We start from the raw sequence: 15,370 nt of genomic DNA on the forward strand, positions 1-15,370 counted from the left end.
TTTTGAGCTGACTGTATTGTGTGCATTTTGTTTGCAAGTGCTGATATGTTTGACTTTGTGCTGTAATGCTTTGTCTTGTCTCTCATTCTCCATTTCAGAGTACGAGAACTCGTATTTTGTTCTGACACACTCATTGCATCATACAAACATCAATAAAGACACACACAAAAAGTGAGCCAAACAAACATTTTTCCTCAGGGGACATGAAATGGAGAGAAGACTGTGCGCAGGAAGAAGAGAGAAACATTCAAACAAATGAAAACGAACCAGTAAATTGTTTAACGTTGCTCTTGGCCACTCTGGTGACATGTACTTTATTGTACCTATATTAGCAAAACCGATAGGCTAGATCCTCAAGGTCTAATCCTCGTCTCTGTTGCATAAACAACATCTCATCTATACTATAACGTTTAGGGTCAATACTCATTGTTTGATCGCTAAAAATTCTTGTCTTTTTAGAATTGTTGATTTTTTCCTGCCATCTTGTTACAAAGGGTGACACTAAACACATGAATTAATTGGAAGAGACTGGTCGTGGCTATACCAGTGCAATATGATATGTTCTGCAAGAAATCAGATTTCTGAATAACCATGGATTTTTCCTGTCTGCGTTCTTTTTCTTAACCATGTTTGCAATCTGTAGTTTGAACACACTCACTTGTCTCATCAGTCTATTGTTCTCCTTAGTCAGCTTAATCATTGCAATAAGATTGCGCAGAACGGGTGTGCACTAAGTTGGCATCTGCTTATACAAAAAAAAAAAAACTATCAACAAATAAGCAAAAACAAGAAGGGCAAAGCCCATACGACTCACATGCTTGACCTCAAATAACTGAACCTAGCAATGACATCATACACTAAGAACTGCTTTACACATTTTTCCTACCAAAATACATGTGACCTTGACCCAAGGTCAAGGTCATCCAAGGTCATGCAACACAAAGCTGTTAATTCAAGACATAGGAAGTACAATGGTGCTTATTGGCCCTTTCTACCATGAGATATGGTCACTTTTAGTGGTTCACTACCTTATTTTGGTCACATTTCATAAGGGTCAAAGTGACCTTGACCTTGATCATATGTGACCAAATGTGTCTCATGATGAAAGCATAACATGTGCCCCACATAATTTTTAAGTTTGAAACAGTTATCTTCCATAGTTCAGGGTCAAGGTCACTTCAAAATATGTATACAATCCAACTTTGAAGAGCTCCTGTGACCTTGACCTTGAAGCAAGGTAAACCAAACTGGTATCAAAAGATGGGGCTTACTTTGCCCTATATATCATATATAGGTGAGGTATTCAATCTCAAAAACTTCAGAGAAAATGGGGAAAATGTGAAAAATAGCTGTTTTTTAGACAACATTTATGGCCCCTGCGACCTTGACCTTGAAGCAAGGTCAAGATGCTATGTATGTTTTTTGGGGCCTTGTCATCATACACCATCTTGCCAAATTTGGTACTGATAGACTGAATAGTATCCAAGAAATATCCAACGTTAAAGTTTTCCGGACGGCCGGCCGGCCGGCCGGCCGGACGGACGGACGGACGGACGACTCGGGTGAGTACATAGACTCACTTTTGCTTCGCATGTGAGTCAACAAGAGCACCCAGAAATGTTTCTGTTGCGAATGGGTCTTGTTCAGGGCCCGAGTCACACTTTTCTGGCAATCAACTAGCTGCACCATTCCTCTCCCTTGATGATCCTTGGGCCTGGCACGCCTAAAACTGGAATTCCAGATCTCGCATTGCCCATTTTCTTCTGCCTAGCCGGTGCTCTGGTCGGGGTATGTCTATCAGCACTCTTGCTGTCTGAAACATTGCCAAACAGGGTTCATTCTGTCAGTATTTATGGTAGCATTACATCTTCATGCAGGGTTCTCCACATATGTTGTCCGTTTGGGTTCAATGCCCCCAACTTCAACTTATAAAGGTGGTCATTTGGACCCACTGTAGTCATTTTCAGTGCAATACAGAACTCCCTCTGTGAATTCCCCAGTACACTTGTTTTTGTTCCTTTGGCTTCTATGGAGAGCTCTCCTAATGTTGATCAAATCGCACTCTGGAAACAAACCACCCACATGAAACTCAGCTTGGCTTCCCACATTCATTCTTGTTCAGATTTCAGAACACACGAATAACAGACGAAAATTCAATTAAATCACTCAAGCTGTAAGGCACAGACACATCATATAGTGATATAGGTCGAACAGCATGTGTGAACAAATACATTCAACACCTTCCCATCTTCTTTACTGCGTAGATCTACACACACAAACTATAACAAGAAAGTTATTTTAAAAAAAACTTACTCTGTGTTGAAATCCAGGGTATCCCAAGTTTTGTGTTGTGAAAGAGTTCTCTGCAGTTGGTGTGCCATCAAGAAAGTGTTGAGAACAAACCCTTGCATCTTTTCTTGCATCTTTTGCAGGTGAAAAAAAGCTTGTGCCTTCTGCTGTACGGCTGATGAGTCGAATCCACTTTAATCTCGTTGTGCTGGTTTCTTCTTGTGTGTTGAATGCGGATGCAAGCTGTAGAAAACAGACAGATGCATATCAGATTTAACAATTTAATATGACTCTACAAAGCAATTTTTGTATTGCTTTTTAATCACAGCCATGCTCTAACAACATGAAGTAAAACAAAAAAACAAGAAACGGAAACACACTGACACAGAAAGTGAGCCACATTTTTTGACCTCATGCACGGCAGATTCAAACAAGTATTTCATGCAGTGCCGGTGTGCAGTTTTTGTAACGTTCAAAGCTGTATAAATGCAGGTCTAGCTAAACGGTTTTGTAATCATGCTATGGAATTTGCAGAAAAAAACCCAATAAATCGCATGAATGTCAGGCAATAAAATAAGTTGATCAAGAACTGTTACAGTGTTGCGCTCACCTGAACGGTGGTTGGCATGAAGTGATGAACACCACAGACTCGTGTGGAACCTGGTGAATTTTGCAAAGTTTAGCTTTCCATTTAGAAGACGGTAGCTTCCGTTGTCACAATCAATCATCGGGCAGTGACATTTCTTTGTTAAAATCGATAATCGTTGAATTTACATCGACAAAACAACAAAATAAACACAAGTGTCTGACTCGTCAGTCGCAGAACATACACAAAGTTGTGTTGCAGACGATTTGTTTCCTCGAAAAAATGACGCAGCCAATGAGAGGCGTCTATGCGGTCACGTGATTTTCCTTCTTCGTTCCATGTAAACGTCGGAACTGTTTAGTGGTGTATTGTCCTCCTGTTGATACACTTGTTTAGATTTTTTCATTTTAAATTCCGATCTGGATTGCTTGCTTTCGAAGATGACAACTGTTGGACGTCAGCCAGGCTTCTGACAAAATTAACTCTAGACTCACGTACTGCTTCCCTGACAATTTCAAGGGGCACAATGATTTGAGGTAGAAAAGATCGAATGTCAAGTTCATATATATGTCAAGCGGATTTGGAATAAATTCGACCCAAAAAATTCGATTTAGTCGAACACGCTGAGCTAGATTACGTCCCTTGAATGAAAAAAAAGAAGATTTTGCGACGAAGCGCTTACCGAAGTCAAAATACATTTGTTCACCACAAATTAGATAAATGAGTGGAATACATGGTCCAAAGTTCGATTGGCAGTACTTTGGCGGGTAAGGGGATAGTCAGTATGGAGTTTATGCGACAATGTTCAACTAACATGTATAAATTTGTTTTTGTAGCCCCACTCCAACAAAGAAGCAAAATAGTGTTTGCAAATCTGTGTGTGTATGTGTGTGCGTGTATGTGTGTTTGTGAGTGTCTTAGGGTTGTTGTGGTTAGCTTAGCTTCTTTGGTTGATCGATCGGTACTTTGTGCTCCGATTTATTCTTCAGGAAAATGAGTTTTCAACTGTCCAGCACACCAGTGATATCTGGAAGGATGCGAGCGACATTGTTAAAAAAAAAAAAGGTCAGTCGTAACTCATACAGTTGGGCCCTTCTGAGTTGTTTCACCAATCCATGTGAAGTAATCTTTATTTTCCAAATCAAAGAACATGTACATGAATTTACAACGATAAGTCCATTATTGTACGCCAGCTAATCATAAATGGGTATTTGAAATACGACTCACATATTTGTTAGATTCAGCTGTATATTTTCAAAACTCTATGAACAACAATAAAAGACAGATGAAGTCTGGCAGGAATGTCAAAAGTTGAAAACTAATGTTTAACAGTGCCTCAACTGTAACCATGCGTGCGCCTGTGCACGGACCAGACATAATCATGTTCTGTACTAAGTGCCAGTCATGCAACACTGCAGCAAGACTGGTTCTGTGCAGAATTAAAGTCGTAATCCCACCCCTCCTGTTTAATACTTGCTTCTTGGTATTTTACTTTTTATTGTACACTTATTATTTTGGGTGGTTGTAAGCTTTGAACGTTTACGTTTTATGATGGATTGAATTTGATGAATAAACATTTGGTGCTGGTAGGTCTGTTTGGTTGTTAATCGCGTGCTTGTGTTCGAAATGTTGTGTCCAATGCAGCGCTATGAGACCACAGTCTGGTGGGGAACAGGGCTAGAGAACATTTTTAGGATCACTTTTACAAGGCTGCTAACAGAATAATACTGAGTGTCTCTTGCATGACACCCAAAAAACAAAACAAAAAAGCATACCAACTAACATGTATAGCAGACTGGCACAAATCATCAGATGACCTTTTTGGGGGCGTTGGTTCAGGTAATAAAAGAATTATTTATTTAAGTAAGTGAATTAAATGTATTTAACGCATTGCCATAGAAACTGATTTTACAAACACAATGCAGACACACACAGAGACAACCAGGCAAACAAATATTAGGTTTATTCCATGACATTTTTGTTAAAGACTACACATACAAATTATACATTTGCCCACCATCTCACTAAACAGATACATGTATTATTTTTTTAATATGTAAAAATAGGTACACATTAAAAAAATAATACTAAGTCGTGTGAATCATGATAGTTCAATGATAATAAATGTGAATATTTGCCCAGATTTGCTCAAGAGGTGTGCAACCTGACCATGGAGAGTGCAGCCATGGAGAACTGATGGCAGAACAGCTGAAACCTTCGCTGAAGTATACCAATCCTGCCCTACATGTTCCTTATGCTGCCTTGCTGAACACATTGATTTTTGGGTAAACACACACAAAAATTGAGAGTCCATGAGTGATAATCTGCAGTCTGAAATGATTCGCTTTGCTTTTTTATCAGACGCGTATCATTGTGATGGTTTAATATATATAATATATATAAGATATATTTCAGCGAACAAAACATAAACTGAAACAGTAAGTTCAGACTTGATCCAAACACACATTTTCCTCAACAATAGTCCAATGCAAATATGTTGTGGATGTGTCCTTAAATCATTTATAGAATCAAAGAGACACAGGAATTGCTTGCTCGAATGGTTGAAACTGTAAATTTAGACAAATAAAGAGTCTGATCAAAAATACTGTGTGGAAATGTTTAGGTAATTCTGTTATGGTCATATATGTAACACTAATCAGTTGATCAATTTGCAGACGATTTGTCTTCAGTCAATGGTCAGTAGCAAAGGGCTTTATGTTGCCTGAATGGCGGGGTAAAAACAGTCATACTGTACAGGTAAAAACCCACTCGTGCTAAAAACATGAGAGAACGTGGGAGTCTAAGCCCAAGAACGAAGAAGAAGAAGAAGAAAAAGAGTGTCTGGGGGTTGATTGTAAGTTGGGGTTGATTCTTGCAGCAGGTTCTTTAGCTGCAATATCCCCCATATAATCAAGAGGGTATAAATAAGATATTCTATGGATATGGAAATGGATATGTAAAACCTATGGAAACCATTGGTACAAAACGAACACAGTTAAAAATTATATGAGACTGTATAATTATGTCTACTGGCAGGAACAGCAGCTTGTCCCTGTGAATTTTAATTTTTCTCTACTGAGACTGTTCCCAAGATATATCCTTGCCTTATTGGCATTGAGAGCTAGCAGGTTGTAGATAGCACCCTCAAATTAATTCTCCGAGTGATTGTTTGAAGTTGCGCCCCCGGCCCCTTGAAAGTGGAACAAATCAAAAAGCTGTATTTATACACAGCTTGGTGGCCCTGCGATTAGACAAATTAGGAAATCACATTCTCAAATTTTGATTGCCCACATTTTTTGTGTGTAAGAGGAAAGGGTAAAGGGTCAACCACTAAATCAATGACAATGTCTGTATAACCCTCAGTACTATAAAGGTAAAAGGTCAACCACCAAATATATGTCTTTAGCCCTCAGAACAAATGAAGCCCAGGCATAGTATTGATCTACGACTTCGAAACACAAACCATCTGCAGTGTGATCAAATAACCATTTCATCTTCTTCTTCTTCGTTCATGGACAGAAACTCCCATGTTCACTCATGCTTTTGCACAAGTGGGTTTTTACATGTACGACCGTTTTGACCCCACCATTCAGGCAGCCATTTGCCGCTTTTGGGGGAGGCATGCTGGTTATTTTCATGTTTCTATAACACACCAAACTCTAATATGGATTACAGGATTTTTTCCATGCGCACTTGTTCTTGTGCTTGTTGTTTTAAATGGACACACACAGGGGAATAAGGCACAACCGCAGGTCTGCACACAAGTTGACCTGGGAGATAAAACAAAAAAAATCTCCAGCCTCCACCCACCAGGAGCGGGAGCTTGGATTCGTAACTGTGACCTTCCGTATAGGACTAGGAGGCCGATGGCTTATCCACTAGGCCACTGCGCTCGTCAATTAACCATTTAATATAAATCATTTAAATCAATGTAAATACAACACTGAGACTTTGACAGACACCTACTTCTGACCAAATGTACACAGTTTTGACCAATCCAATAATGGATCAAGCATGCTCTTCCTGTGCGTAACTTGGTTCAAAAAGAACATGTATCCACAAACATTTATGTTTCACTATTTCTGAGAATGTTTGTGTTTGAATGGAGTGTCCAATTACTGTTGGAATGTTTCTAAGGTTCATATTTGTATTCTCTCCCTGCATTCTGCTGCCCTATTCGCTTTGGACAAGTTATCCCCTGTGTACAGACCTGTTTACCCCCCCAAATGAAAATCAGGAATGCAGCTGGTACTTTTCCGTAATTTGAGGCATCTTTGAGTAATCTTTTTTATCAACCATAAACCAGCTCGAAAACGATTAAACGACACGTTTATTCGCGCGCTACCATGCAAAACAAGTGCAAAATTGATAACCATGTTTAACAGTATGACACACACACACAAACACACGACACCTGATATATAATATGCAAGTTAACTAAGACAAGTTTACTTTATCTAAAAAAAAACCACCACAGTATTCAGGGGCGGAGCAAGAGAGCTAGAGGGGGGAGGGGGGTACAACCTGGGGTCCAGGGGTTGGGGGGTCTGGCTGAAGAATTTTAGCTATTTTAAATAACAATTTGTGGCTTATCCTTGATTTTAAAGATGATAAACTGGTGTCAGCAGCCACTCATTTTTTCTTTTAAAGTTAGTATTAAATAATGGCAATTTATCTTCATTGATATCTGCTCCCGACAACAAGAAAAATTTCACAGACAGAAAATGTTTTGGTTTTTTTTCCCACAGACTGAATGTTTGTGTTTTTTGTTGCTTTTTTGACAGCAAGGGGGGGGGGGTCCAGAACCCCTGTAACATCCCCCCACCCCCACCCCCACCCCTCCGCCCTTGGACTATTTACAGTCACTTGAAGATGCATGTGAACAAAACCACCTTACATTCTATCACATCAGACATCCTGCATTAAAACCAGAAGCTACCTTTCATTTTAGAGGACCGATTCGTTTATTTCATTTAAACATTTTGTTGTACGTTTTTCGATTCAAAGAACTGTGATCTTTGCTATATTGGAGAAATATTAATGGAGATCAGTTTTAGACTCAGAAAGACTTGAATTTCGGCAACAACCAAGTAACTGATGAGCGCGACCATAGACCTACATCTATGTCTCTGGCGCGACTAGTGAGAGATCGGTTCGCAGGTCTGAGAGATTCTGTGGAAGTAGAGACCTAGGTCAAATAAACTCGATGCGAAGCAGAGGGCCCCAAAGGGGGGGTATCATCACGATCACGGGAAGGGAAATTTTCGCTTTCACGATCACAGTTACCTTGATTTTTGTTTTCACGATCACGAACACCAGTGGCAAATCACGGTCACGGTAAAAGTTGCATGTACAGAAAGCACGTGTCAAAGTAAACACAACCACACAGTAATTCGCTCCTCTGGATCTATTGTTTATTCAACACAAAGCGACAACTGTTGCACTTTTTTATAATAAATTTTTGAATTCTCTTTCATACACACATAGAAATACATATCATGATTTGTAATCAGTAACAAGAATGTTGTTTTCATTGGGTTTTTTTTCTCTCTCTCTCTCTCTCTCTCTCTCTCTCTCTCTCTCTCTCTCTCGTTCTCTCTCTCTCTCTCTCTCTCTCTCTCTCTCTCTCTCTCTCTCTCTCTACACTCATACACATTCAACCCCCACACCCTCACTCACACACATGAATATATACTTGCACAATTTCACATTTCCAGAGCTAAATCTTGTAAACCCATTTTCTCAAAAACTATTGGGTGGATTGAAATTAAAGTACATGTATGTGTGATGGGTTTTTTATTTTCAACTTTGCCGTACAATTTGAGGTACACCATCGCCTGGTTCCATGGCCTTGAATAAAAAACAGGAATGCTACAGGCTAAAAACGGTTTTACCTGAAAGAAGCGCGCAGTACCAGTAGCGAAGCCACAAGCCTGAGCCTGCGAAGCAGGCGAGTCAACTAGGGGGGTCCGGGGGCATGCCCCCCCGGAAATTTTTTCAAAAAACGGTTAAAATCTGTGCAATCTGGTGCATTCTGGGCATCATTTTAGGGGTTGTAATAGTGTTGTGATCTTGTTAAAAATCCCATTTTAGCCTCCCCCCACCACCATTCAACACACCTCCAAACTGGTGAAAACAACACTACTGTGCGCTGGCTTCATTGAGACCGGCGCCCGGTCGCGTTGCGCGATATTCACACGGATCGTTTTTGCGGAAATTTTTCAACTTCACCGGAAAAAATTTGACTTTACCGGATTTTGAAAACGGCTTTATCGGATTTCCGGCAATTACCGGAAAAGTAGCATGCCTGACAAAATCCCCAACGAACATGACTTTGATCGTCTTTGACATGAGGATCAAGTGACCCAAACTGGCGCGTCTCCCCGCCATTGTTTCTGAATTTAACCCATTGTTGATATTAAAGTTTACAGGCGCTAAAATAAATCCAAGCTTAATGCAAAGAAGCGACAATTAGAATCTATGCCAAGCGTGTCCACGTTGCTGGGATGAAAAACACATTTCTAGTTTCGGTTTTGGCTAAACGCAGACTCGATCTCGAGCCAGTCGAGGTCACACTGAGCGAGACAGCCGGACGTGGCAATGTCGACAATGTCAATGATCTCACTCAAACTCAAAGATCTTGAACAAATTTCAAGATCTTTGCCTACATTCAGAACAGTCATAGAGCAACATAGATCAACATACCTTGGTATTTCGTCTTCAGAAAGACCGACCCGTAGCCTGACCTTTCCACCAAGGAAGGCATTCTCGCCGCCTGCTTTGGTCTGGCTTGAATCCACACGCCATTTTTGATCTTCGAATTCGAATTTCACTCAAACCTTTTGCACGAAGCCCTTCCATTGGATGAAGTTTGGTAGAATTTTGCAATTTGCCTTCTGATTGGATCTCTTTTTGTCAGTGTGTAATTGTAAAGGGAAGCAATCGCTCTCAAAATCATATTTCTGAATGTGTTGTTGCTTCCCTTTCAATCGGGGTTGGCTCCTTACCGAATAGACTACAGGATCATAGAGTGTAATACAGCTGTGAAAAAATGTACGTTGAAAATAAAATGCTTTGCATAAAATGCTTTGCAATAATGCCCATCACGATCACGAAAACAAATGACGATCACGATCACGAGACTTGATTTTTTTGTCATCACGGATCACGGGCAAAGTCCCATCACGATCACAGAAATGGAAATTTCGGCAATCACGGTCACAGAAAGGTCAAAAAACGCCAATCACGATCACGGTTTTAAACCCTTTGGGGCCCTCGAAGCAGGCTCATGTTTTGCCAAACATAATTTCTTGTTTTTGTTTGTTTCCATGTTCATTTGTGTGCTGCATTTTGTTAAAACTAATGCTGCGTCTAACCTCGGGACACGTGCCGCGACGTGACTCGAAACTGACTAGCTTTGTTGTTGCACTGATCTCAAGTTGATCACCAAAATGAATGTGGTTCGCTCTTCTTAAACTTAATAGTTTTGCCGATATTTTTGTACAACTTTTGCTTTTTTGGTTGGCATTTCGTCCCCACAGAGATCGGCCCTATATTACCCTTCGGACCAATGTCGATCTCAAATCCGCGGAATCTGACAAATATCTTGCTGTGCACATGCGCAGAAAAGGCTGTTTCGGTCAGCCTTGAAATCACAGTCCTGGTGACTACCACAATTTCGACTTCGAATTTTCACGCACAAAAAAGGTTCTCTCGACCGGAATTTCCGGAATTTTCGGTAGTATTCCGTAATACCGGAATTTAGACCCCAAATCCGTAATAATTCCGGACAATCCGGGAGGGTAAACAGGTCTGTGTGTATCATTGCTCCTTCAGTTTATTATCTCCTAATTTGTACCTTCAAACTTGACAAGATCAATAAAGCTGTACTCTCTCTGTAAGACTACCCTGTGACAGATTCTTTTATAAAAAAAAAAGGACCACTATCACTACAAGGCATTTTCAGTGTCTTAACCAGCCACGCCTAAGTGAGCAAATACTTTCCAATAAGGGGAAACAACACCCACACGCATCTTTTTGATCACTGCAAAACATTATCTAGTAGATTTACATATACACTCTTCAAAAAAAGTTAAGGATCACTTTTTTACAAGCACACCACACAAAACAGACAAGACGAAATTCTTTCTTTTTTTTAAAAATTATATAATTGAACAATCAAGGAGTAATGACAAACAAAGCAAAGATCGAACGCGGCCGCCACAATTTAGCTAGAGTGGGTCAAACGTGACAACCCTCGAAAATGGAATTCACAACAATGTGAATCAGTCTGCCCTCCGTTGTGTGTCAGGCATTCAACACATCGTTGGCGCATGGAGTGGATCAGGTTGCATATAAATGCTCTGGGAACTCCATTCCACTCCTGCTGGAGCCATTGCAGCAGTTGACCCAGATTGGCAGGAGGAGGGTGATGTTGCTGTACCCGACGACAAAGTTCGTTCCACATGTGCTCTATGGGGTTCAGGTCCGGGCTGTTGGCTGGCCACAGCATCCTGTTGACCCTGGCCTGCTAGATGAAGGTGTTTACTGCTGCAGAGCGATGGTGAGGTGCGTTGTCATCCTGAAGAATCGCAAGAGGGCCGATCGCTTGGAGGACTGGAACGACTAGGGGTTGCAGGATCTCATTCTGGTAGCGGACACCGGTCAAGTTGCCCACTACATGGTACAGAGGTGTCCTTAGACGTGTGCTGATCCCTCCCCAGAACATCACAGAGCCTCCGCCAAAACGCTGTCGTTCCAGAACAGCGCCTTCTGCAAAGCGCTCTCCGCGACGCCTCCACACTCGGATGCGACCATCAGCAGGTTCCAAGCAAAAGCGGGACTCATCTGTACACAACACCTGAGCCCACTGCTGGCGTTGCCACCTCACATGTTGAGTGCACAAGGCTCAGCGACCTGCTCGGTGATTAGCAGTCAGGGTTGTTCCTCGGACTGGACTCCTTGCACGCAAGCCAAAGTTGTGTAAGCGGTTTCGGATCGTCTGACCACTAACAACAGGTGGTTTTTTTTGTGTTTTTTTTTTCGTTTATGGGCTGAAACTCCCACGGCTTTTACGTGTATGACCGTTTTTACTCCGGCATTTAGGCAGCCATACGCCGCTTTCAGAGGAAGCATGCTTGGTATTTTTGTGTTTCTATAACCCACCGAACTCTGACATGGATTACAGGATCTTTTTCGTGCGCACTTGGTCTTGTGCTTGCGTGTACACACGGGGGTGTTCGGACACCGAGGAGAGTCTGCACACAAAGTTGGCTCTGAGAAATGAATCTCTCGCCGAACGTGGGGACGAACACACGCTGACAGCGGCCAACTGGATACAAATCCAGCGCGCTACCGACTGAGCTACATCCCCGCCCCACTAACAACAGTGTTGGTGGTAGCTTGTAGGCGTTGCCTAATGTTGTTTGCCGTAGCCATTCTTTGTTGCATGGACTGCCTCTGAATGAAGCGATCCTCTCTTTGTGTGGTGTCTCGATCTGGGCCGACCAGAACGTTGTCGCTCCTGCACTCTTCCAGTTGCGTGGAATCTCTGTTTTAGTCTGATGATGACAGAGGGAGCCACTGCAAGCCTCTGAGCCACTTGCCTGGCAGCAACACCGTCTTGTAGCCATCCTATTGCCCTTCCTCTATCCAAATCGCTCAGTTTTCTTCATGGGGGCATGTTGCTACTGTGCATAATTGTGTCAGCGTGTCAACCTTTAAACACAAGCTGGTGAGCGATGTTCATAGCCAGGACCCTGTTGTAGCACGTGCATCACAACCTTTTGCCCTGGCATGCGTTCCTCAAATTTCATGGAGCTATACAAAACACCCTTTTTCTTCCAAAATGCAGAAGCTTTTGAGAAGTCCCACAAAGGGAAATAACTCTGCATGCCAAACAAAATTGTAAGTCAAGACTCATTGTTCATTTGTTGATTCAAACACATTAATCTTTTAATTATTATGTCGATGTTTAATTTTTTGGCAATGTTTTATAATTAGATCAGTTTTTTCAACCAATCCTTAACTTTTTTTGAAGAGTGTACATGCATTGAGGAAAGTGACAGATTATTCTCTTATTAAAATTCCGTTGTAACTTGTATGCACTACAAAAATGACCTTTGTAATTCCTAGCTGTTATTACACAAACACATTTCATGGTATTCTGCACAGTGCTTGTGTATCCGCCCTCATGATTATAATGCTTAGGATTGGTGTCATATGATTGCTCTAATTCCAAAAAGTAAATGAGAAGATATTTAACTAAATTTGTCCACAACTCTTCGCAGTAACACGAACGAAGAGACAGCTGCAGAAGAAATTGTTACATTTACTTGTGAGCAGCGCAGCACATGGACAGAGGAATAAAGGGTTGCTCCAGGAAACCACGATAAATATAAATCCAACAACTTTTTGATTATTTTACAACTGGTTCAATGATGAAGTGGTTAGATTCTGTTGCGACATTCTCAGTTACTTAACCTCCCCCCCCCCCCCCCCCCCCGATAGTCATAGAGAGACCTCAGCTTAAATCCAAAATTCCAACAAGTAATAATTGTAATAATTATATCCAGCGGGGAAGTGAGTTTACCCAACCGAAGGGTTGGTAATATATCTGGTTGTGTACATTCTCAACTATGCTATAGGCGAGCAGCCATACATCCACAAAATAAAGTGTCTTTCCCTTTCAGCAGCACATGTACGTGTGCAATGTGCTGGTGTACTCTCACTCCTCTTCTTCTTTCAGGGCACATCTTTTCTGGGTGTTTGAAACTGAGAGGAGGCTGTCATCCAATACCAGCGCCTTGGATTCCTGAAGAACGAAAAGATCACAAAAATCACAAATTTGTTTCAGTAAAATCAGTGAAATCTTATTTTGCAACCAAGGGCAAAGAGTGCTGTCTGCCATTGTCAAAGGAAGACATTACACAAATCGAACATGGTTTTCAGATATAGCACTTGATAACCTACACATTGATATTTAAATTTCCTGTGAATTTTTTTAATGATCATATGAAACTTGTTTGTAATCATAGGCAATTGTTTCAATACTTTTTTGATAAATTTAAAGGTTTAAAAGTTAATTCTTATCAGGCGTTTTCGTCTTTACTTATTGTTTTTGTATCTGGCTGAAGTTGGCTTATGCAATGTTTTGTTCAGTTCTAACACTTCTCTGGATGGGATGTATGCTATTTTTTGTTCTGCCCCGGAGATCTTTAACTGCTTTCTCATTTGTTCAGTTATGGTAATCATCTGCACTTCTTTCCACAGTGACATTATTTTTGTTTTATTTGGATGGAGAGAAAAAAATGTACTGACAAAATTGTCGTCTTTTTTATTTTATCTCTTTTTACATTCGATGCTATGTTAAAAGTGCATTTGATTTCTTTCTGTCTGTGCTTTTTGTCTTGAAATTGCTAATAACTTCTGCATCTTTTGACCAAATTACTTCATACTAACCTTCACCCTGCTTTGTGGGTCGTGGACGACCCAGAGCCTCACAAAATCGTATTTATATCTCTGAAACTATTTGGAGTTTTTAAAGGCTGACATAGTCCTATTTGATTAGTTTAATTACATCCAGGGCTTTTCCCATTGTTGCGGGGATGTATAAATTAAGCTTCCTGCAAAGTTTTAGGTTTGAAGTCCTCACCAATTACGAGAAATAATTAATTATTTATTCAGACATGGGATTCAGAAAAAGTGATAATTAAGGAAAAAGAAGGTGGGGGTCTGGGGGCCGCAGAAGGCCCCCAGTAGGGTCCAGGGGTGACGCCCCTGGTCGGGGTCTGGGGGCAAAGCCCCCAGAAACTGAAGGTTTTTAGTGTTTTAGACATACAAAAATGGCCCTGAAATGCATATTTCAGCTTAATCATAGCCCCCCCCCCCCCCCCCCCCTTCTCTTCCTTCCCATGTTTCTCAAATTAATTTTACGCTAAGACTCAAAATAAGGAGAAGAGAGAGAGAAAGAGTGAGAGAGAGAGAGAGGCGGGGGTGGGGGGGATGGTGGCGTGTGACGGTGTGGTTTCAATGTTCTTACCTTGTCGGTGCCAAACGACCCCAGTGACTGATTACCAGACTGGGTTTTCAGGATAGTCAGGTGCTTGTTGCTTTTCAAGTGGCTTTTGAGGGCAGTCTTTCCATTGGAGCCGTAGTTGATAACATTAACATCGTTGCACAAAGTGCACTGAGCTTTTCCCGGCAAGTTGATTTTAGCAAAAGCATCGCCAACTTTCAGTTTCACGTCTTGTGTCTTCTGGCCTTTCTCGTATTTCCAGCTCAATGATACAACTTCATCGAGCCAGTCGAATCTCCAGAGATTTTTCTTGTACTTCTGCTGGTCAATTTCCCGGGCTAGAACGGTTTCGTCTCGCTTTAGCTTCCTCATCATTTTGGCAGGTGGCTCGAAGCGATGTAAAAATGGCGCCGAATCATTCTCATACGGTATGCTTATACTGAATCCCCGATAGCTACGTTGAAACGGTGACTGTAGGA

At 41.3% G+C, this 15,370-nt stretch overlaps 2 protein-coding genes across 2 annotated transcripts in view; both read right to left on the reverse strand.

Annotated features, from left to right (window-relative positions):
• LOC138970986 (adenosine deaminase AGSA-like) overlaps positions 1-15,370 on the reverse strand; it is a 396,962-nt gene that overhangs the window by 45,896 nt on the left and 335,696 nt on the right. The window lies entirely within an intron of this gene.
• The window catches only part of LOC138970985 (adenosine deaminase AGSA-like), a 100,380-nt gene that overhangs the window by 13,894 nt on the left and 71,116 nt on the right, over positions 1-15,370 (reverse strand). The gene's annotated exons all lie outside the window — the stretch shown is intronic.

The sequence above is a fragment of the Littorina saxatilis genome, linkage group LG7, assembly GCF_037325665.1.
Source record: "Littorina saxatilis isolate snail1 linkage group LG7, US_GU_Lsax_2.0, whole genome shotgun sequence".
In the NCBI taxonomy this organism is placed as follows: domain Eukaryota; kingdom Metazoa; phylum Mollusca; class Gastropoda; order Littorinimorpha; family Littorinidae; genus Littorina; species Littorina saxatilis.